The 21,930-nt window shown below is 36.6% G+C and overlaps 1 long non-coding RNA gene across 1 annotated transcript; it reads right to left on the bottom strand.

The window, feature by feature from the left end:
• Window positions 1–8,666: 8,666 nt before the first annotated feature.
• Window positions 8,667–12,992, bottom strand: LOC140249514 (uncharacterized). Its single transcript, XR_011903027.1, has 3 exons — window positions 12,965–12,992; window positions 12,219–12,376; window positions 8,667–8,768 (listed from the first exon to the last, which is right to left on the bottom strand). It is a non-coding gene; the product is annotated as an uncharacterized lncRNA (long non-coding RNA).
• Between the last annotated feature and the right edge of the window lie 8,938 nt (window positions 12,993–21,930).

Raw genomic sequence — 21,930 nt, 5'->3', positions numbered from 1 at the left:
TGAATAAAGAAAAAGTGGAGACAATATCTGAACTACTTGAAAACTAATCAGTGAACAGGATTAAATCTTTAAACCAAGCAAAAATTTGGAAAGGTTTCAAAAGGGAATACTAGCATCCCCTGCTCATGTTCTTATTCTGTCTAATGTTCAGATTCATGCAGCTAACTAAAAAATTCCCTTAATTGTTTACTTATGATTTGGGACTAATTAATTGCATCAGCCTTTACATATTTTTAAACATATTTTAACTTAAACCACTGAGGTATGTTTATCAATTTCAATTCCACTTAAATTAAGTTTTTGTCTGTGGATGTCAAAAAAAAAGTTTGAGCCTATTCAAAGCATTCTTATTTTGAGATTGAATAATGTCATTGACATGAATGAAGATAGGCCCGAATAAAAACAAAAATAAGAAAAAGAAGAATACAAAGAAAATCTACACAGAATAAGTTTCCATTCTACATTATTTTCAACATTAATTTGTCCTTCTTGAATATTTTACTTCCTGCAGTCAAGCTAGTTTGTGGAAGATAAATTTAATGTTGCTTTACTGCCAAGCAACCTGATGTGCATTTATTTGTTTTCTGTACATTTACCACTTACCTGTTTCATTTCCTCATCCAGGGCTTCCACTGCCTAAAAAAATCACCTCATCTGTATCTATGGATATTTATGTCTTGCATACACACAAGACAGTTCACTTTTCAGTTTTGCTGCTGCTAATAAAGCTTGTTTTCTTTGACAGTTCTATTCATGAAACATCTTTACTACACCCGTGAGAAATCTAAAGCTATACCTAAAACTGGAGGTTTGGAATATCAGAGAATCTGGACTGAAAGTTTAAATTGAGTGAGAACCAGCATGTAACATGGCTAAATACATACTGAATGGAAGATTCCTGCCGTTTCAGAGCCACTTCCTCACATTTGAAAGCTACTTAACGATGAAGGTGAAGAAAAGGGCATTAATTTCTCAGGGACTCAACCCCATCATTTAACATTATTTTGGCAGCACTTGAGAAGTGATTGTGTTCCATGAGGATGTAGTATGGCCCATGGAGAAGAGACAGGCTTGTGAGTGAAGCTTGTTGGTGGCCCTGGAAAGCCAGGTTGGCTTCTGGGAGAGCTGATGGGGAAGTCATGGGGAAGGTCATGACATTCTTCTGTTCAACAAACTCTCTAAAGAAGCAGTTCAGCTGACCCTGTCTTGGCCTTCTCCCTTTTCTCTACTCTCCATGCATTTTTCATTTTCTCTCACAGTTTTCATTATTCCTGTCTACCCAAGCCAAGTTTTTTCATGCCTTCTCATGAAGTTTTTTCTCTTACCCTACTCCTCACCATAGCAGTCCCTCTCAGCCCCTGCATGAGACCTTTTCAGAATGCAGCATTCTAGAGCAACTCTACAATGCCTTTTAAAAGGACAGAACATTTTCCATCTTTACTGATAATATTTAATATGAGATTTTACAGAACAGTTGTTATACATCGTGGGACATTTTCAATTCATAGTCACTCTGTAACTAAATGGTATAACTGGGTCTTCCTCTGTAATTTCCATGTGATGAATTCCAAGCCTGTCATAGCAACTCTTTTTATTATTTCCAATATTCGTGACACTGAATTTTATATAATTAGATTTCATCTTATTTCTAGCACTATACCCTTCAGGCTCATCTAAAATCCTCTGTATGAAACTGTGCTTTCTCTTTGTTTCCATGCTAAGGACAGCCCTGTACTTTCAAGTAGGTTTCAGTAGCCTTCCACTTCTTAGGTACTATTTGCCCTTACTCAAAATGAAGTTCTGTAAGATAAATTATAGTGATTCGGTTTATCTTCCCTGGAACTAGAGAAGGTTAGAATTAATCTTACTCTGTGTTTCTTCTGCTGCGAGTGCAGAATAGCCGATTATGGAAATTTTAAGCAGTTCTTCCATTCTGTAGAGCTATTTAAAATACAGTACTGTTCATTTGGAAAAATAAGATTCACTTGATGACTGGAATAGCAGAAACATCTCAGTCTACCTTCCGCTCTACTACTGACCTTCTATGTGACCTCAGGCAAGACATGACATCATTGGAGATTTCAGAGAAGGAGAGACAAACTGTCAGAAGTGAATTCTGTACATTGAGCTCTGTCTGGAGTCTGATGTTGAATTTTCATTCCACCCAGGTCTTTATCAACATATTTACCTGTAAGTTCTAATGATCAACAAAACTTGTTTACCTATTGTTGGTAAAGTATTTTACATGCTTACCTATATTAGGCTTTTAAGACCCATATTTCAGTACAACCATTTCATCAGCTCCAGTGCAACTGATTTACTTTCTACAGATAACATACAGTTAATATAGATTAAAATAAATAGTATTTTCATAGACTACTATACAATACTGTACTGTTTTAGGGAGTCTAGAGTTCTGATGCACTTTATTCAGTCACAGATATCAGTTTATCTACAGTGACTCAGATAATAATTATATTTCCCATAGCAGTTCAATAAAAAGCCTTATTGTATGATACAAGTTCTTGCTTTGAAAGAGATCTTCTCTAGATACTATTGGCAAGTCTGGCTTTTTTCTACTCTGCATTCTGTTATTAGGGCAGAAGTCAGCTCTTGCCTTTTTATCTGATTTGTTTGTAAATTGCTCACTGAATTTAACCTCTGGAAAAGGAATATTAAAGATGAATTAGAATCTAAGGTAGAATATTAGCAAGAATGTGGCTTGGTAATTTGAGTACTCAGATTAAAGCAAGGAGCCCAGGGTTCACTTCACTGGTTTAGAGACCAATTGTGCATATTTGATTTAAAATACCCAAGTGTCCTATGAAACAGGAGTTCCAAGCTTTTATCTCCCAAGTAAACATCCTAAATGTGTGACTAAAGATCAGATCATTTCTTTTATCTTCTGTCACTAGTTCCCTCTGCTCTTTTATGAGCAGCTCCATAACTGGGAGCCTGGTGATATTTTCCTAAGACAAGAGCAGAATCACTGGACAAGGAAAACATTTATGCCCATTTTAAAAAGGAAGAGTGATGGCAGGTGATGCAGAACTCCACATATGTGTTGTAACCATGGAGCTCTCACTCAGAAAAAGAACTGCTTAGAGAGTGAGCAGCGGTCACTGCAACTTGCCTGCAACCCAGGCAGCACGCTCTGAAATTGCTCACAAAATCAGACCTCTCAGTCAAAACAGGTAGAGGAATGCTTACAATGGCATCTCATATGGACTTCCTTTAGTTTACAGTAAAGTAGAAATTTCATACTGTCCGTAGCAACACCTCAGCTGAGATTAAAGCAGGAGTAGCAGTCAGATGCCAGTTGTTTTATTCACTGTTCTCTGGTTGCTGTCAGCAGGGTGGCTGCAAGGAACTTCCAGTAAGTGGCAAAGCTCAACCTCAATTCTTGATGTAGACATCTATAATCTTTTACAGATCTTACAGCAACCTAGCATTACTGCAATACGTACACCTCCATACAATATAATCTCTGAATCAAGCAAAACACCTAGTTATAGTGGTCAGCAAGTCTTCCTTTTCCCACTTTCATTATGTCACAAACATAGAAAACTGAGTTTACAGATGTTTTACAAAAATCAAATAATATTCTTTTCCTTTTTAGTTTCTGCTACATCAAACAGACTGTAAACACTGAACACTTCCGCCTCTCAAAAACATCAGCTTTCTCTGATATTAAAATATAGAAAAACCCAACAAATATCTCAGCTAAAACAAGCTAGTAAGTTTTTATCTTAGGCTAGAAAAATATCAATTTCATATAACTGTGTGCACTTAGGAAAAAAATCATAGGAGCTTAAAAACAAATACGTATTTAAAGCAGTTTGACATGTAAACAAATAGTTTACAAGGTTATCAGATTTTTTTTTTTTTAATGCAGAAATTTCTCTTGCAATGAGTATGCAGTATTATTTATCTAGCCTTTTTTTGTGAGCACAGAGTAAATTTCATAGCACATCTCACAGTTTTCTTTTGATATTTACTTGTGGTTTAGAAGCAATGGGGTAGCAATGCACATCTTGCTTACGAAGATGCATTGGAAGGACTTTTTAGCTTTTGTTGTCACACACGACAAAGACCTAATTTGCCAAAATTTTTATAAAAGCTATAAGGAATTTATTAAAAGCATTTATTCTTCGTGACATATGGAATGTCTCAGAGATGGCTGGTGCCTTGTACAGCTGCTTATAACATTTGGCAAAACTAAGCCAATTTCTATAGCTAGCTCTCTCTCTCTCTCTCATATATATATATATATATATATATATATATATATATAATCTGCCTGAAAAAGGTTGGAAGGTTACAGAAATACAAAGTAAATAATAAAATTAATGTGCGATGAACAAATAAACCTATTAGCCATTCCTGGGGAAACAGAACAGCCCAATTTCTACCTCATTAAAAATATTTTAGGTATGAAAGTATTACTTACAAAACTTAACATCCTAATTTCATTATATCTCCCATCCATCTCTACTGTTCTCTATTTATTAATATAATGGATTTAAGCTGCATTCTTTACAGTACTAAAATTTGTGTTTGTCTCCGATTATCACGCAGTAGAATGCCTTTGAGAGCTTTTCCCCTCTGCACAGCCTGGCTCACAAGTTCATGAATTACTACAACTGAAGAAATATGAAGTCTAATTCCCTTAGAAAACCAAGGAAACCTATTAACTTTAGATGGTATGTGGAAAGTAGTTCTTTTAAATCAGCTGAGACAAGTCCACAATACTGCCTAAGGCTCTGTGTTTCTCTGGAAATAATAAATGCACCATATTACCATGAACAAAAGTTCTGCAGAGAGTGATACTGCTAGTTAGATGTTACCCGCTGCCATCAGCTAATTACCGGGGTGAAGGATAGATTCAAATCTTGTTCAAAGTAATAGGTTTAGAAAGCAAACTTTCTTTGGGCTAAACCTGGTTCTAAGTAATAGGTTTATTAAGCAGTCTTTTTTTGAGCCAGATCAAAGGAAGAAATAACTCCCTTGACAATACAGTGAAGTAACTACACACAGCAGAGCCACCCAGTGCTCACTGCTGAAGGTGAATATTGAGAACATCAAGCTCAGGAAAGAGACAAAGTGATGAATTCTGAACCTTGAAAATTGCAGTAGTGATTCAGCTCCACCATGTTCTGTAACACAGGGAACATCTGGCATGAAGAAAAAGGGGGTTGTATGTTGTATTTCATATAACAAAATCTTTAGGCACTACATGTGAAAGTTAGAAGCTTGAGACAAAATCTTTTAATGTACCCTATGTTTATCACTGTTTTTGAGCAACAATAAACCATAAATTATGGAAAACAGGATGCAAAATGACTGAATAGGGGTGAAGAAAAAAAGATTTAACCAAAAAGCAACCATAAGAATGGAAGCTCTTCTAACATATGCCTCCCTAATCAGGATTAGTTGTTGATCAATTATGGGTGGGATGCCTTCTAACTGAAGAGCCCATGAGTTCCCTAGGAAAGGGAGATGATGCACCTCAGTGCTAGAGAACTGGTCCAGACATTGCTTCTGCTCCACAGTATGCCTCCAAGATCAGCTTTACACTTTGATACAGTATGCACTCTAAAAAGAGATCAGCTATAACAGTATAATACAAATTCATCAGATATGAGATTGGACTTCTCCTCCCTTGACCTTTCCACCCTGTGTTTGACTCAAACCTACAGATTAGTCAGGACTGAAACAAGAATCTCACCATACTGAATGCAATAAATTGATATCAATTATACTGATGATTAGGCTACTTAAGTGATTGAATGATAGAGGTAAATTACCAAAGTGTTCCTTTCCTCTTGTTGTGGTTTAACACAGCAGGCAGCTAAGCACTGCACAGCTGTTCACTCACTCCATCCTTCCCAGCAGGACGAGAGAGAGAACTAAAAACCAAACAGAACTTGAGGGTTGAGACAAAAAGCTATTTACTAAAGACAGAACAGGAAAATAGAAACAAAAATCCTATGATAACTATACATATAGTTACATTTATATATGTCTACAATGCAATTACTTGCCACCTGTCACTCGCTAAAAATAAAAGTGCTCACTGATCAGTGCCCCACTAGAAAGCAACATCTTATCACCCACTGATGAACGCCTGTAAGTGAATGCGAATATAACTGAAGTCTGTTTTTTACCTTTATTTTTGCTTAAATTTAGAAGTCAGACATTTACAGTTAACTTCTTAAGGTAGAACGTTTTGCCTAAGATCAGGGGAAAGTTTCAAGGTGATTTATAGAATATGTGGGAAACTCAGCATGTACACAATTACTAGAGGAGCACCACTTTGCAAGAGGACTATTCTTTTGTAATCTAAATCTCTAATGTAAAGTAAGTCATCTTAATCTGTGTAAAGCGAAATAACCTAGAAGTGTGTCTATTGCACCTTTTACAAAGAAGATAGTCCTACTGACATTTTTCTTGATAGAAATCCATGACTCACTTTTTTTCCCCACACCTCATGGCTTCTCAGTCATCTAATTTTCAGCATCAGGAAAGCTACACTGATATAAATCACTTGAAATGGTTGCTCATATATGCTGCTCATCTATATATGCTCTAGTGGTTAACATGTAGATATCATTTCCTATATTATCTGACAATAACTGCTACTGTTAAACCTGGTAGAATATTGTTTTAAGTGCATAAATAATACAAGTGTCTTGCTTATTTTTAGACCTAGTCCTGATTTTAATTAACCTGAATCATGTAGTTTAAATAGGAAGTGAATGCATGGATAATTTTCTGGCTGAAACAAGTCAGGAATTCATGTAGTAAGATCACAGCTTTCATAACCTTCATAAAGCATATCTTGAGGTTTGATTTTATTTCTTCCAACATGGGAGCAATTCAAATAACATTAAAAATTAATCCATCACTGCCATTTCTGTTCAACACTCTTCCTGAGGAGAAACCCAGTGATGTAAAACTTGCAGTCCTAAACCAGCTTTCCTGAAGCAGTGAGAGAGGGGCAAAGAAAAAATGAGCTTGTCCTTCCCTTCTGAATATTGGTTACATAATATATATATAACATTATATAAATATATACATTTTATTTATTTATATATATAATGTTTGTATATAACATGTTATATACAACAGCCCTTAAACTCGTTGCCTCTCCATACCTTGTCTCATTAGTTTGCTTAATGGAAGAGCACACACCCATCAAGCTCACCCAAGTTTGATGTAGCAAAAGACAATGCTAAGCAAAGAATTGGTGCAGCTTTAGCAACAAAGGTAACAAAATCTCTGACTGCACAAAATTATGAACAAGAGAAACATTTCCACTTCAGGAACTGTTTACAATGATAGTACTAGCTGCCTATGCAAAGCATGCAAAGGAACTGGATGGGTGGGCTGTTGGGCTGTGCACCATCACTCAGGAAACTCCTCCATCCTACAAACACCACCTGAAACACTCCAGCCTGAGACCTGAGAGTCAGTCTGAGTGGTGCAAGAGTCTTCCAGCCTCAGCAGTCTAGTCTGAGCATTTTCAAAGCCAAAACTACCTAAAGAAATAGGTATTCTCATCTAATTCTCATCTGCAGTGTTTCTCACTTCAAAACTGGTACTGAAAACTGTGAATAAGGAATGTTTCTTCACTGTTTCATTCATTACAATACAAATGCCCTGTAGTGCTGCCTTGAAATGCTGGATTATTCTACTTTTTAACTGCTACAAACTTGTAAAGACACACAAAACAGAAAATCCAAAAACTGGCATCTTTCCAAAGTCAATAAATTAAGTTCAAATTTGACAGTGGGATGACATCAGATTAATCAAAAAACAAATTAAAGGTCAGCAAGTCACTGTTAAGGACCCACATACAGTGGATGGCAGGCTGGCAAAAAAAAAAAAAAAAAAAAAAAAAAAAAAGCTACATATTAAAAGATATTTTAATTTCGGAAAATGTCTTCAGACCTAGTATTATAACATTATATATTTGAAAATCATGTAACTCCATCCTTAATTACATTGTCTACTGGTAATTGTGATGCATTGGTAGAAGAAAAGACATTGACATCTGGAAATACTGCATTAAATACAGACTGGTGTTAATGTGTTTCAGATAGGAGACAGCTAAATACAAAATGACCACAATCCAATTCTGTTATTTACAGCTGACAGAATATTTCTCATGAATATGTAAGAATAAATAGTGTGTAGGCTGTTTCAGACAGCAGAAAATAGCATTACCACATAGCATACTTAGTTACATTGGAAAAAAAAAAAAAAAGTAAAGTTACAAATGGGAGCTAGGGAAGGCCCAATGACAGTTCCTCATGGATTATTACCATATTTATAATAATAACCCTTACACCTAGAAAAGAAAGATGATTTGAGGAATAAGAAATCTCAGCATTCCCAACACTGTTAGGAATCATTCTTCTAACTCCAGCAATTTCTTTTCAAACAATTACCGAGTTCAAAATGAGCAAAAGGACATTTCTCTCATTGTAAAAAAAAAATCAAAGTCTGCATTCATTTTACATACATTCAGGCACATAACAGGAGGCATCTGTGCTAGGGATTTCAACGTCTAGTGTAGTCCACCTTAGATACAGTCAACATAGCGACAGAAGATTCCTCCAGAGGGAGAAATTCCTCTAGCACACAATGCAATGTACTTCCCACTCCGCCACTAGCTATCATTTCTCCTCACTTAGCTTTGTTTCCTGTCCTTTTAATTCATTCTGCTGGGTTTGGACATTTTCTTCAGTGCCATTGTGACTGGGCTAGGATAAAAGCAAATACAAAAAGACAAGTAACACCATAAATTGCTGCACTCTTACGATATTCAAACCCCAAAATAACACTTTCCTAGCAAGATCTAGAAGGGAAAAAACAAGTTCAGTAGCTTGATGAGTTATTTATTACAGCCAGATCCTCAGCTGCTATTAACTCTCCTGTATTTGAGTTGAAAGACCGTATGCCTTTGCTTTAATTTTGCTCTTGTGATGTAACCCTAAATCAGTTCTGATGGTACAATGCTGTACTGGGTGCTTGTGTTTTGAGAGCTCAATCAGAAAAGCCACCAAGACTGATCAAGTGGGCTATTGGAAAGCACAGATCACTGGGTGCTCTGAAACCAACTTTGTCACACATATATATAAAGCCTTTATTTATTTAAAGAAGCAGCCTGACTCCAGCCTTTCTGTGCAAGCTATTAATTCCAGAACTAATGAAACTTCAAGGTTTTGGCAACCCATCTTCTCACAATGTGCCATATCAAAGGACAAATTTACAGCGATGATCAGAACACTAAGTTCATCTAATTACAGTGCCTATTCTACTTGATCTCAGAAACAGTAAATGGGCTACAAAGACAGTCATACATGATGATGAAATATTCACAACAGTAGCATCACAGTTCCGGCCTTGTTAGACTTTTTTCCTTTCTGCTTCTTAGGAGTTGTAGAATTGAGAATTCATAAGATTTTCATATAAACACAGTCTTGAGCAGCGATGTATCACTTTCCCTTTAATTATGAATTACTTTAATAAGTAAAAAACATCACACATCCTAAAGCTGTATTTAACCACTAGCCTTGAACAAGTTCAAGTGATCTTTTTTTTTTAAAAAAAAAAAAAAAACAAAAACAAAAAAAAAACACAAGAATGCTTTCATCCAAGAGTAACTTGATGAAAGACATACACTCATGAAAAATTATGCATTCAATGGGTAATAACCATTTGTGAGCTTTCACTGTACATGTCATCTGAGGATTGCAGAACATTTCTCAAATGTCTATTGAACTTTATAATACCCTTCTGAGACACATAAAAGATGTAATGGATGCTTCAGCTCCTCGCTAAAATGCAATAGCTTCCAAGAGAGAGAACCTAGGCACTATCTGACAGCATATAAACACTTGAAATAGAAGTGAGGAACGGCAGCACATAGCAATGAAATGAAATAAAAGAGAATCGGGAAAAGTTTAATCTGGAATTCTAAGGTGTTATCTTGCATCTAGATCCAATGAATCATAAATGAGCACAAAATTAGAAACTAGTTTTTTCTCTCACATTAGGACAACTGATATTTAGGTGTCAAAAATGCCCACAGGATCCTTTTAAAGTATCTCAACTTCCTGCAGCACTTGATGTCACTGTATGGTACCTATACATCAAGTACAGCCCCAACACAGCAGAAGGCAATGTGGCCCCATGCATCACACTAGATTGGAGGGCTTTCTGTTGCTGTCCTCCTTTCTCCTTGACAGCCCCAGTCCATGGGACCACAGCTCTGGTGTCCCGCTTTGCCACAACCCTTTGCCCTAGTGGCTCCATACAGTCATCAGCAAAAGGAAGATATTTTTGCCCTAGAACTTGAAGTATGAGTAAATGCTTGTACCAGGCAGAATATGTCCTCACAGATAAAGGTTGTTGACAACAAGTCTTTCCTCTATTTCCTGTTGCTCAGTGCAGCTCCACTGTTTCCAGCAGAATTCTATCTTACTCTAGCAATATCACAATCAAATCAGACTCACAGTTTCCTTTCTGATTTATACTACATAAAGCTAAAAGCATCCACAAAAGGAAAAGTTTTACTGTCTGAATGCAATACTAAGATTAACATACCTAAAACAGGCAAGAATAGGGTAGCACATATACTAATATGATATCATTTCAAGCCCATCAAATAAGAGAAATAATTAAGAACTGCTCTAGTTTCCCTCATTTGTTCTTAAATTATCTATCGTGCAACTTTTCATTGCATTCCCCATGTGTGCTCCCATTACCTCAGGCAGAAATGCATGCATTTTTTCACTCTTAACTATTCCAGGCAAAGAAAATGCCAAAGCCACACTTAAGAAGTCACAAAACATCTCAACTTAATACACTTCAGCTGTTTTATAGGAGAAAGAAATCAAAACATTTTCTAAATCAATTATAATACTTCCCATAATTCTTATTATTTTTACAACTCAGGACAAAAAAAGAAGATATTTTTTTCTTTCACTGTAAGTGCCAACCTGCCACAGAAGCTCACTTCCCTACTGCCAGTGGCTGCTAGCATCCAGAATCTTTGTGACAATTTAATGGTCATCTTTCTATATGCCATCTTCTAGCTCAAATCACCAGCAATCACTAATTGATGAGAAATTACAATTGCTTATTATACAGCCAAGTGTGAAAGCCTCACTTGAAGCTATTGTGTTGTTTTGGAAATGAATCATCTCCTATGCTTTCTTTTTAGTAATTGCAGGCTACTTATAAATAAACAGGAAATAGAAAAGGAAGAAAGAATGAAAAAAAATCAGAAATAAATGTTTATTTCAAATTTTTACGGCACTTTAAAAAGACATGAATGCAGGACACACAGCCTTTCATTCCGCTATAAGTAGTACTATTATCTATCTTATAGAAATTTGAAAACTATGACTCAGACGTCTAAGTTGTGTAGCTGACTCTGTAATGCCTTTGATAAAGAGACTTAATAATTCACTGAACAGAGTCTATGCATATTTGTGTGCATTCACTACACAACCATCTAATGGAATCCTGAATGCAATAATATATCTTCATGTTCCTCTGAAATCCTATGCCACATGACATCAAGAAAGATTACTACATGTTCATAATTCGTCTCTTGCACTTCCTTCAAAGAAAGAAGTTGAGAAGGTAAGCCTCTCCTCTATTTCCTAACAAATAGGAAAATTCTGACATCCTCCAGCAACATTTCACTAAGTTCATCATTCAAATCAGAGCAGTGAGGCAACAAGGCTACAACTCTTTCCCTCTTTCCTCAGCCCATAAGCTGGAAAGCCATTGTTAAAAGAAGAAACATCCTAAAATAATTCTGCTTTATGAGGTAACAAAAGAGTTAAGAAGCTTAAGTACCTTTCTTCTGTGTGTGTGTACAGACACAATCCTTCTAAGTTGTAACACTGAAATTTTAACAAAGATATGTCAAGGACAAATTCGTGTAAGTAAGCTCAGAAAGAAGTGTTATGATTTCTGTCATAAATCTAAACTGAAGCTCAGGAGATTATATCAGCCTTCTTCATAAAGTACTCTCTTTAGACAGTGATACTACCTGGCAACACTCATCTTTAGATAATAGGCTAGTTTGAATTCAAATACAGAAATATTCTTATAGCAAGCATTTGGAAAAAAGAAAAAAATAAAGGAAATTTGAGCACCAAAATCAGCAGTTCTGCTCAGAACAGAAGTTTCCTTACCCTGCACTTCAGGAAGATGTCACTCTCCAGATTGAAATTCACAGTTATGATGACTTCTTGACTGGCGCTTATATCCATGGCACTTCATAAATCACAGTTGACTGGCACAGTGCTTCTTCCCTCATACATCCTTACCAGATCCTCAAAACCAAGAACACCTGCACAGGCAGGCCTGAACTCACATCTCTCATTTGATTTAAGACTTAAACACAACTTTTCAACAGAGTGCCTGAAGAGTAGAAGGTAGTTTGTGGAAAAGAGGGAGAAAAGAGTAAGTGAAAGCTCTATCTTTCTAGAAGCTGCTTCCCTTTATTTTAAGTAAGAAATTGTTCACTTAGCCAGGTGAACATAAGCATTAGATCCTATTCTAGTGAACACTACATAGACAAAATACTTAACAACAAACGATAAGTGACAGATAATTGAAGTCTGGAGCTACACATTTTTGAAAAGGTTTATGATTCAGTGATTGAGCAGCTAAATCCCTTGGCCAAACTGACTTCTCATGACTGAGCTGATAACATGACCTTTATTAACTCAAGCTGAGCTGAGTTACAACTCAAGGTAATTGTTCCCAGTGTCCACCAACCAGTAACCTAAACCAAGATTCAGTATCCAGCACAACACACTATAACACTATAGTGTGATGGAAAGTACTGCAATAGTAACAATTTGGCTGCAGCAAATGAAAACAAGCCCATAAGGAGTTGTCACAGATGCAGAAATGAAAGAAAAGAGCTGTTTACCTTGGGAAGACCTCCCCATAGGCAGAGATCTCCAGCAAAGTACTATTACTACCACTGCCAACCCTTAAATGAGATCTGGGAAGGGATGGATCCTGGCTCCACCCCTTCTGGTCTCCCAAGTGCATTGATTGCCCCTGAGTTCCACTGGGTTGGCTCTGCCTTCCCACCAGGTGTTCAATCACTGTTTCAGGCCATGAATTAGCATTTCTAGTACACTAGGGTTCCTATGACTGCATCTGGTGTGTATAAGAAGCCAAATCCTGAAATTAGACGGCTTATTTTCCATTATGTGTCTTCTTTTCTGTTGTTTATATTTTTGCTAAGCTATTAGTCCTGCTTCTGTCTTTCAGTTTATATCACTTAAGTGCAAGCTTTAAAATGTAGTCCTTCAGTACAGAAAACAGGCAGTCTTCCAAACAAATTTCAAAAGAATCAAGGCATATTTCCTGCAGTAAGATTACACACAAATGTTTCAAGAACCATTTTGAGTATTCATCACCATAGTGGACAAATTGAGCAGGAAACAACAGTTACTGTCTTGAACTGGCAAACAGTTGACTTTTATTTACACCAATTAATGCTTACTGGGAAGACAGTGGAGAGATTAATTCACCTTACAATATCAGTTACTGTGCAAAGCTCACAGGGAATTATCACAGTAATCTTCATCACTGGTTTATTATGCAAGAACTGTTGAGGATACTGATTTGTTTAAGTCTCTAAAATTTTCTCCCATAAATCACTGTAAATATGGTGGAGAAGTGTGCCTCTGTATGCCGAAGGGTAGAGAGATAAAGTCATGAGGAAGTGTGCTGAATTTTTGATTCTCGGTTCTGTCTTGTACTTAACATTCCCAATATGAGCATTTGAAGGGCACATCAAATGTTCGCTCTCTTTATTCCCATTTAATGTATTTTATTCAACTTGACCTGAAAAGAAAACTTGTTCTGAGCTTTTCTATAAATGCTAAAAAGAAGAGATCATAAGGTTTAAATTTAAAACATTCTCTCTACTAATTATCCAAATCCAAAAGGCTGTTTTAGAGGCAAGATTCAAATGTAAATAAAACTCCAAAAGACTGACTTATCTGGTATTAAGTTGACTACCCGGTACAGTTGTTGAATCATGAACACAGAGTCCAGGACTCCTGGTTCCCAGTGCAGCAAATAAGCTGATTTAGGCTCTTCTGAGTGAGATCCACCAAATTCTAACCTGCCAAGAACATGACCTCTTAAATTAACTAACATGAAAAGGTGAAGACAATGGTGAATATGACACTGTGCCCTTCTCAGTGCCTCTGAGATAACAAAAGGTATCTCCTTCCACCAGTACTTCTCCTGATCTCTGTTAAGAAGAGATAAGCTTTGTCTTTAAAAATAAAGCAGAAGGTATTTATTTTAGACAGCAGATAACAGTTCAGGATGACAATAGACACAGGTTCAAATTCTTCCTTTACTCTGTGGGATTAATCCCAACATTACACCAAAGCATGTGAAATAATGGAAAGCAGCCTTCTATTTACGTGAAGATTCTCAGATCCATAGAATAAAATTGGAAGTCCCAGCAGATGAAGAGGAAAGTAGGCACCTAAGAGTATAAACTAATAATCGGATCATAGAGAAAAACCTCCCCTTAAAAAGAAATGTATTCTAGGAACTTATTTTATACAAAATGCATAAACAGTCTCCGCAGCAGGACTCACAGCCCAGAAATCTCCTGAGAGCAAATACTCTTACCAAAGAATCCTCTCTCAGGATGAGGTCTGACTTAGTACAAGCAACAGGTTTCTGAACAATATTGAAGGTGAAAATCTGTGTATTCCATCAGTCTTAGATTTCTCCAGAATTAAGTAGCAGCTGTTAGGTTCATAATTTTGAACTTTAGAGCTTGAAGTACGCTGTCATCCCACTGATAGAGATCTTCATGGTATTTGTTGGTTTTGTTCATGGCATGATACCTTTGGTTTTCATTTAAGATAAATTACAACTCCTAAATTAAATGTATTGAAACTGAAGGAGTATCTAAAGGGACTGAAAACAAGAAAGATTGAACTCACTAACCTCAGTTAAGCTCACAAAAAACATCCAGAGTTTCGTACAGAAAAACTGAACTCTTACAGCATTTAAGAACAGTGCATCCACTTTTGTAAGGATCATCCAGTAGGATGAAAATATCAGAGCACCTTACATTTAAATCTAACTTACTCTTAAAGCCTGTCTTATTTGCAAATGAGCCTCATCTGAAAAACTGTACATCTTTGACGCAGGCAAGCTGCTGACACTGCACTGTCATCTGTCAGCTTCAGCAGCGTACTTGTTTCAGCACTTTCATCTTGTTTCAGATTATTCACCCCTTGTGAGTAAACAGCAGCAAAAAAGCAATAAAGTAGAAGCATGATAACACAAAAAAGTAGCATTCCTTTTTAGCACAGCATGACTTTTCCTATATTTAACACCAGGATGGCAGTATCAAAAGTGGAAAGAAAGTTTGGCAAAAGGATCTTTCAAAAAATTATTGCTCTTGAGGGGTAACAGTTCCTCTCATCAAAAACTAAAAATAATACTTTTGATAACCAGAGGGAACTTGCCAACTGAATTTTAATATGGTCTTTCCAGCTTATGTAATGAAGCTGCTTTCACCATGGGGCTTTTAAAGTATTATAAGTATATTTTTTCTCCAGTTGCATAAACTTAAGATCAGAGTAACAGATACACAAATCTTGGCCAGCGGAGGGAGGAGTAATTATGCAAGTCAGACCCATTCTGAGAAGTGGAAATTGAAAATCCTCTATGAAAGATGTATGAATAACTGACTGAATTGCTTACTTCTTGTACTTTTGGGGCTTTTTGCCCCCTTTTAACTTCACCGGTGCATTTCAAAAGAGAAGGCTAAGACTCTGAATAAATCCCACTAAAAGAGGTGTCAACAAAGACTAACTTGCTCAGTGACACAAAGGGAGCTGCCCCAGAGTAAGTTAATTGTCTGATTATATCAAATCTTTTATCTTCTTCTGTCTACATTGCTTCAGTAGCCAAGATTCAAATATTTCCAGTTTTCCTACCGTAGAAGCTTACCACTGGGTTTCCCGAGAGCTGAAGACAGTTGCACTGAGATTAAGCTACCATACCGCCATACCTAAGATTCAAAAAAACTGAGATTCATATCTGAAATTACCTTTATGGCATCCTATTTTGCTTCATCTAAGTTGAGAAATTTTAGAGACACAAGTAGATGCAGTTCACACTGTATTGTTCACAGGTGTATTGTTTTGTTCTCTGCACCACAAGATCCAGACAAGAAAGGAGCACTATAAAGGAAGGAAAATGATCATTGTTTTCTGCATTGCTTTCTGGTAATGCTTATTTAAGACATGCTCCTCTGTATATCCTCATAAATTAGGCACACTGAGCTTTACAGACGTAAACCTGAGGTTCATAAAACAAGCTTTCTTCAAGGTAAACAATAGCCATAGAATGTGTCTCAGAAAAAAAGGAAAAGAGGATCCCGTACGTCATAAGATTTAATGCTAAAGCAAAAGAGGACAGTAAACCTGACATAGAAATTTCTCCTATCTATCTCAATGCAGCACCAGAGCAAAATGTTCTGTTGAGGGGCAAAACTCCAGCAACAATGTGGATAACCATCTAGCACACCTGCTCCCATGCATAAAAATACCCCTGTACAATTTAGAAATAGCCCACAATTTCAACCTGCAGTTCTTTAGGCAGTCTTAGGCCTCACTAAGGGAAATTCAGATTCAGATTAAGAGTCTCATACATAGCTATCTATATGCGCACTTTGACTAAGCCCCCATTATAATCAATGGAGATTTTATCCACAGAATCTAGAGAGAGCTCATTTCACACCACACACCAAGATTTGGTCAGCTGAAAAGTCCCCTGTTGATTACAGCAGCATGTTGAGCATAATGGGTCATTAACAAAACATCCACGTAGAAGTGTGAATACTTATTGGAATCCCACACACACACAAAGACTAATGTAGGTAAATAAAATTCTACTGACTTCACTTTAAAATCACTCTTATTAGATTATACTCAAACTATGGCACTTACAAAAGCTTATTCAGTATTCCTTATAAAAGCTTGTTTTAAATCTTTCTATGCAGGTAATTTTTCCTAAATAAAAATAATTAGTAATGTTATACATTGTATAATACACAATATATATTATACATTTATACCTTTATAATACATTATATATGCTTTGTAATATATATAATTTATAATATATTTATGTGCATATATATCTGTAACTGTAAACCTAGATTTCAAGAGTAAATTCATAAGGATTTTATGGAAGTGTTCAAGGATTCAGTGAAGACAGGCAGTCTACTGAACCTCATGCTAACAAACCAAGAACAGGTCAAGGATGTGAAGGCAGAGGGCTGCACTGATTGCAGTGACCATGAGATGCTGGAGTTCAGGATCCAGAGAGGAGGATGCAAAGGAAATAGTAGAATCACAATTCTGATCTTCAGGAGTGCAGAGTTGCGTGTTCCTCTGACCAACAGTGCAGTCAGGTCTGAACTGTTGGTGCAACAAGGATCCCATAATCACAAAATATGGGGATTAAACTGTGCTTGGACAGCTGTTTCCAGCCAAGGAACATTTGATGTTTTTTAATATGAAAGAATTATTAGGAATAAAATGATATAAATTTATTTAAGCTACCTTACCATTTCTACCTTACTATTACTAGTATTAAATAAAGAGTATTCCCATTGGAAAGGGAATTATAGCAATTTGATCAGTAGTTCCACTGAGCACAAGATTTCCCCATGGTAGATTAAGTGTACTCTTCCTTAGAACTTCTTAAAGTGCCACAAAGAAACGAGAAACAGAGGATTTGAAAGAGTACAGGACAGGAGCTTGAAGGATGGAATGGGTCATGCAGTCCTGAAAATGATCCATAAAGGCTGCTCAGGCATTCAGACATGTAAGCAGGTAGAGACAACTAAACGTTAAGATTTATAGAACTGGTATTTCAGGCAAGAAAATACCAGAAGTAGGTTTTACAGAAGGAATTATAAGCTCACACTTCACACAGGACCAAATTCAGACCATTTTCTTATCTGAAAAGGAGCAGAGTATGCAAGATTTTGAATTCTGTAGCTTTTAACTGTTCCAAAAATTAACAAATATGAGAAAGCATACAAATATATCTATATATGTATGTATATATAGTCAATGCTCTCCCTTTGCTTTATTTCTAAAATGAATTTATTTCTGAAAATAAAGTGATTTGAAAATAAATAAATAAATAAATAAATAAATGGCATCATTATTCCCATTCCACAGCAATTTCACTAGTGTTCTTCCATATCAATAATCAAATTCGCCTCCTTATTCTGCAATAAGGGATTATTTAATTTCATTAAATAAATAATGCATAGATATTGCTAAGTATTACAACAACCTGAACTTTCAGTGCTACCAAAATGGCACTGAACTGTGATTCAGGAGTTATATATGTTACAGACCAATTTATTATGGTTCTTAAGAGTCTTCTGGTTAATTCATAACTCTTAGTGGAACCTATGAGTCCCACAACAAGTACTTTACTATCCTATTCTGAGGGTTTCCTAAAATCGTATTACTCTTTAAAAACTGACTATCTGAATCTCCTTCCTTACCAAAAACCTATTGTTCCATCACATACTTAATGCTGTCCTTCTTACATCTCCGAGCAATATTTAGTATTTAGATTATAAAAACCAACTCTTATATTGTATGATAAAAGCTCATCTGCACATTCACAAGAAGCACAGAATGACAACAGAAGCTGAGTGATCCTAAATAATACCATGCCCTGTCCACTCCCATGGCCATAAGAGGAGGCCAGCCCACCAAAGGCCCATCTCCTCAGTGCAGAAAGGAAAAGCCCTGCTATGTCAGACTTCTGATTTACCTCACATCTTACATCTCTGACATTTGCTTGTACTAAACACTTAAACCAAGTTGTTTTTTTCTTTCACTCCATTAGCACCTGCCCATCTTGCCTTTAATAACACACATGACAGTCCCACCCAAGTCTCTTATGTCCTGGATATTTCCTTCTTTACTACCTCCCTGCTTTAGCCATCATCACCTCCTTACATTTGTCCTCATCTGCTGGCTAGCTTTTGTGGACCTGCTGCCAAAATCCATTTAACTATTTCCTTTGTCTGTAAAGATAAGAAGCAGCATTTTCAAGAGAATACAGGCCATCATTAAACATTTTTATAAATCCTTAAAAACACTTATAAAAAAAGTGTTGAAATGTGCAATTCTAAATCATGTATTTACAGTGTCTATGCAGTATTGATACAAAAATCATACATAAAATCCTTATGTACTGAGCAGTGGAGGTTTGGATTTCTTCAGGGCGGAAAAAAGGTTTTGTATAAAACACTGCAACTGAAACTAAGGAGATGGAGACATGCTGATCTCAATTAGTATGACTTTGGGTAAATAGCTTAAAAGAACCAGAAAGACACAGAGAAGTTATCTGAGCTATGTTAGATAAAATAATGTCTAATGTTGCCATAGTAGCCCCTTCAGGCCATCAAAATACTAATATTAATTAACAGGCTTACCCATAAATTTTAAATTGCATTTTCCATGCTACACATTCCTTGCATTACATGATGAGTAGGGTTGACTAGTCTGACACAGCAAGGAGATGTAAGAGTTCAGCTTCCTTTTGTCCATCACCTTATGCCATTATTTGCACATGGTAGAATTCCAAAACATATTTTACACAGTTCAAAGTTATTTAAATAAGGAACTAAGAGATAAGGACCACCTTTAGTCTGTTCTACACATAAACAGGCTCTGCTCAAACACCAGCCAAACCTGAAGGCAGGTCACACAGCCTGTTAGTATGGTACACTGATTTAAAACAGTCTTCACAGAACTGCTACCAAAACACTATGACTACATCACCTAGAGAATGTCCTTACCAGGTGATAGCAGGATCTATCTTTAATGCAGTTCACAGCCAGATGAAGGCTATCATTCTGAGAGATAACTGACTACTACTTCTTACTCTGGCTGAGATGTATGGATGAGCACAGGCTCTTGACTAACATTCTGCAAGGAGAGAGAATACTTCCACCAGCAAGGCTGAAGAAGAGCACAGCCTACTTCCAGACCCCTTCTTGCCCTGATCTTATAAGAAACAAGTCCCACTGCTATGCTACAAGTATACAGGCTATCTTTATAAAGGGCAGAGCCAATCTCTCAGTTCTGTTTGCTAACTAGATTGCAAGCAAGGAACATTGTTTCCACTTAGTTTAGGACCCACAGAGCTACTGTAGAAGTGACCTCGCTCCATGAAAAGTCTGGTTTTGCTGTGGACATATCTATAATTACATCAGAGCGATCTCTCTGAGCACTACTCCTAGGACTGTTTTTGATATACTGTTTTCACTCTAAAATTCAATTCTTGAGATTTTCTCAAAGCTTGAGCCCATCAATTTTTAGTTACAGCCTTGGGAATTTATTTATCCTAGTGCTATGGCAAAAAAAAAGACACAACAAAATCTGTTCTGTGTTGGAAGCTGTGATTCTGACCCCAACCTGATGTTGAGGCAACTATTGAAGACATACATGTCTTAAAGCTCTGCATTTCCCCTTTCTACATGCACCATATTGCTACCCACAGGATTACTGATCTGGAGCTATGAAAATATATTTTCAGCAGAATCTTCACTATGCAGCCCTCCATGGTCTGAAGTTATTTGTAGAAAAGTATTATACGTTATTATACTTAAAATGACCTTCACCATCTGAAAGCATCATTGCGAAGATTTATTGCATGCTGCCTTCGTCCTTGAGCAATAACATCTGTAATAGCATTGCAAAGAGGTGCATTTACTATCATCCCCTTACCTTTGAAACATCGCTTAATGAGGCCTATCTTAAATAGGCACAATTCCCAAGGCTTATTGCCAATTCTCTCTGAGGTCTGAGTTTTCATCTATCTGTACCTGCCAGAAGGTTGATTTAATAGGAATAACAATTCTTCTGTCTTTAATAATAAAGCCTTGTATATAACACCAGATTTACCTGGGCATCCATTTTTAAAACTTTTGGAAGACACTCATTTTTAATCCATCAAAGGTCCTTCTGATGGCTAGAATGATACAAAGCTGACTTTAACACAGGATACACCAAAAAAAAAAAAAAGCTGTAGCAGCCTTGATTTTTGTTTCCCATCTGCCCCATCTGCTCTACTCCTTTAGCAGCCATGCACAGGTGTATCCAAAAGGCCAAACACTGACTGCCTGGGCTTGCATTAAACTATTTTGATGGAGTTGTTGGAACAAAGGGGAAGAAGTGAGAGAGGCTCCTTCACTATGCACATACCCAGAGATAAAAGTCTTTGGGAAAAGCTCAGTTTTAAAGCCCTGCTCCTCCTGTTCTGTGTACAACTAAATATGCTGCACTTCAAGAAGCAGTGAATTTCACCATGAGAAGTCTCTGAGTATTTACTTTCATTACTGCATGTCCACAAATGTTTTCAATTCTGAACCTTTCTTCTTATTCTGAATATGATGCTAAATGGCTCTCTCATCAATAAATGCTGAAAATACTCTCTCTGGCCACTGGGTAATATGTGCTATCTACACAAAGAACCTGTTAACAGCCTGTTTGATTTTCTTCCTCTGCTCCGTTGTATCTTGGTGAGATTTGAAAATATATATCGCTTAAAAAAAATAAAAATGAGCATCTATTACTCAAATCTATATCCCTCTCAAAGTCCAGTAACACTCCATTTTAGTTTTCACTGTTTTTCCTCCTCACTGCTAAAAGTCAGAGATACTTTAGAAGAGTGTGTGGTCTTCTACTGCTACCCACCCTAACCAGCAGTAGCTGCCATTTCTTCTGACACAAAAGCTCAGGAAATCCTTGATCTAAATTGCCTATTTTTTTTGCATCTTTCTGGCAGGTTGCAACTCAT

Source organism: Excalfactoria chinensis, chromosome 3, assembly GCF_039878825.1.
Source record: "Excalfactoria chinensis isolate bCotChi1 chromosome 3, bCotChi1.hap2, whole genome shotgun sequence".
Classification (NCBI taxonomy): domain Eukaryota; kingdom Metazoa; phylum Chordata; class Aves; order Galliformes; family Phasianidae; genus Excalfactoria; species Excalfactoria chinensis.
The sequence above is the reverse complement of the archived record's forward strand: the minus strand, read 5'-3'. Positions and strand labels throughout refer to the sequence as shown.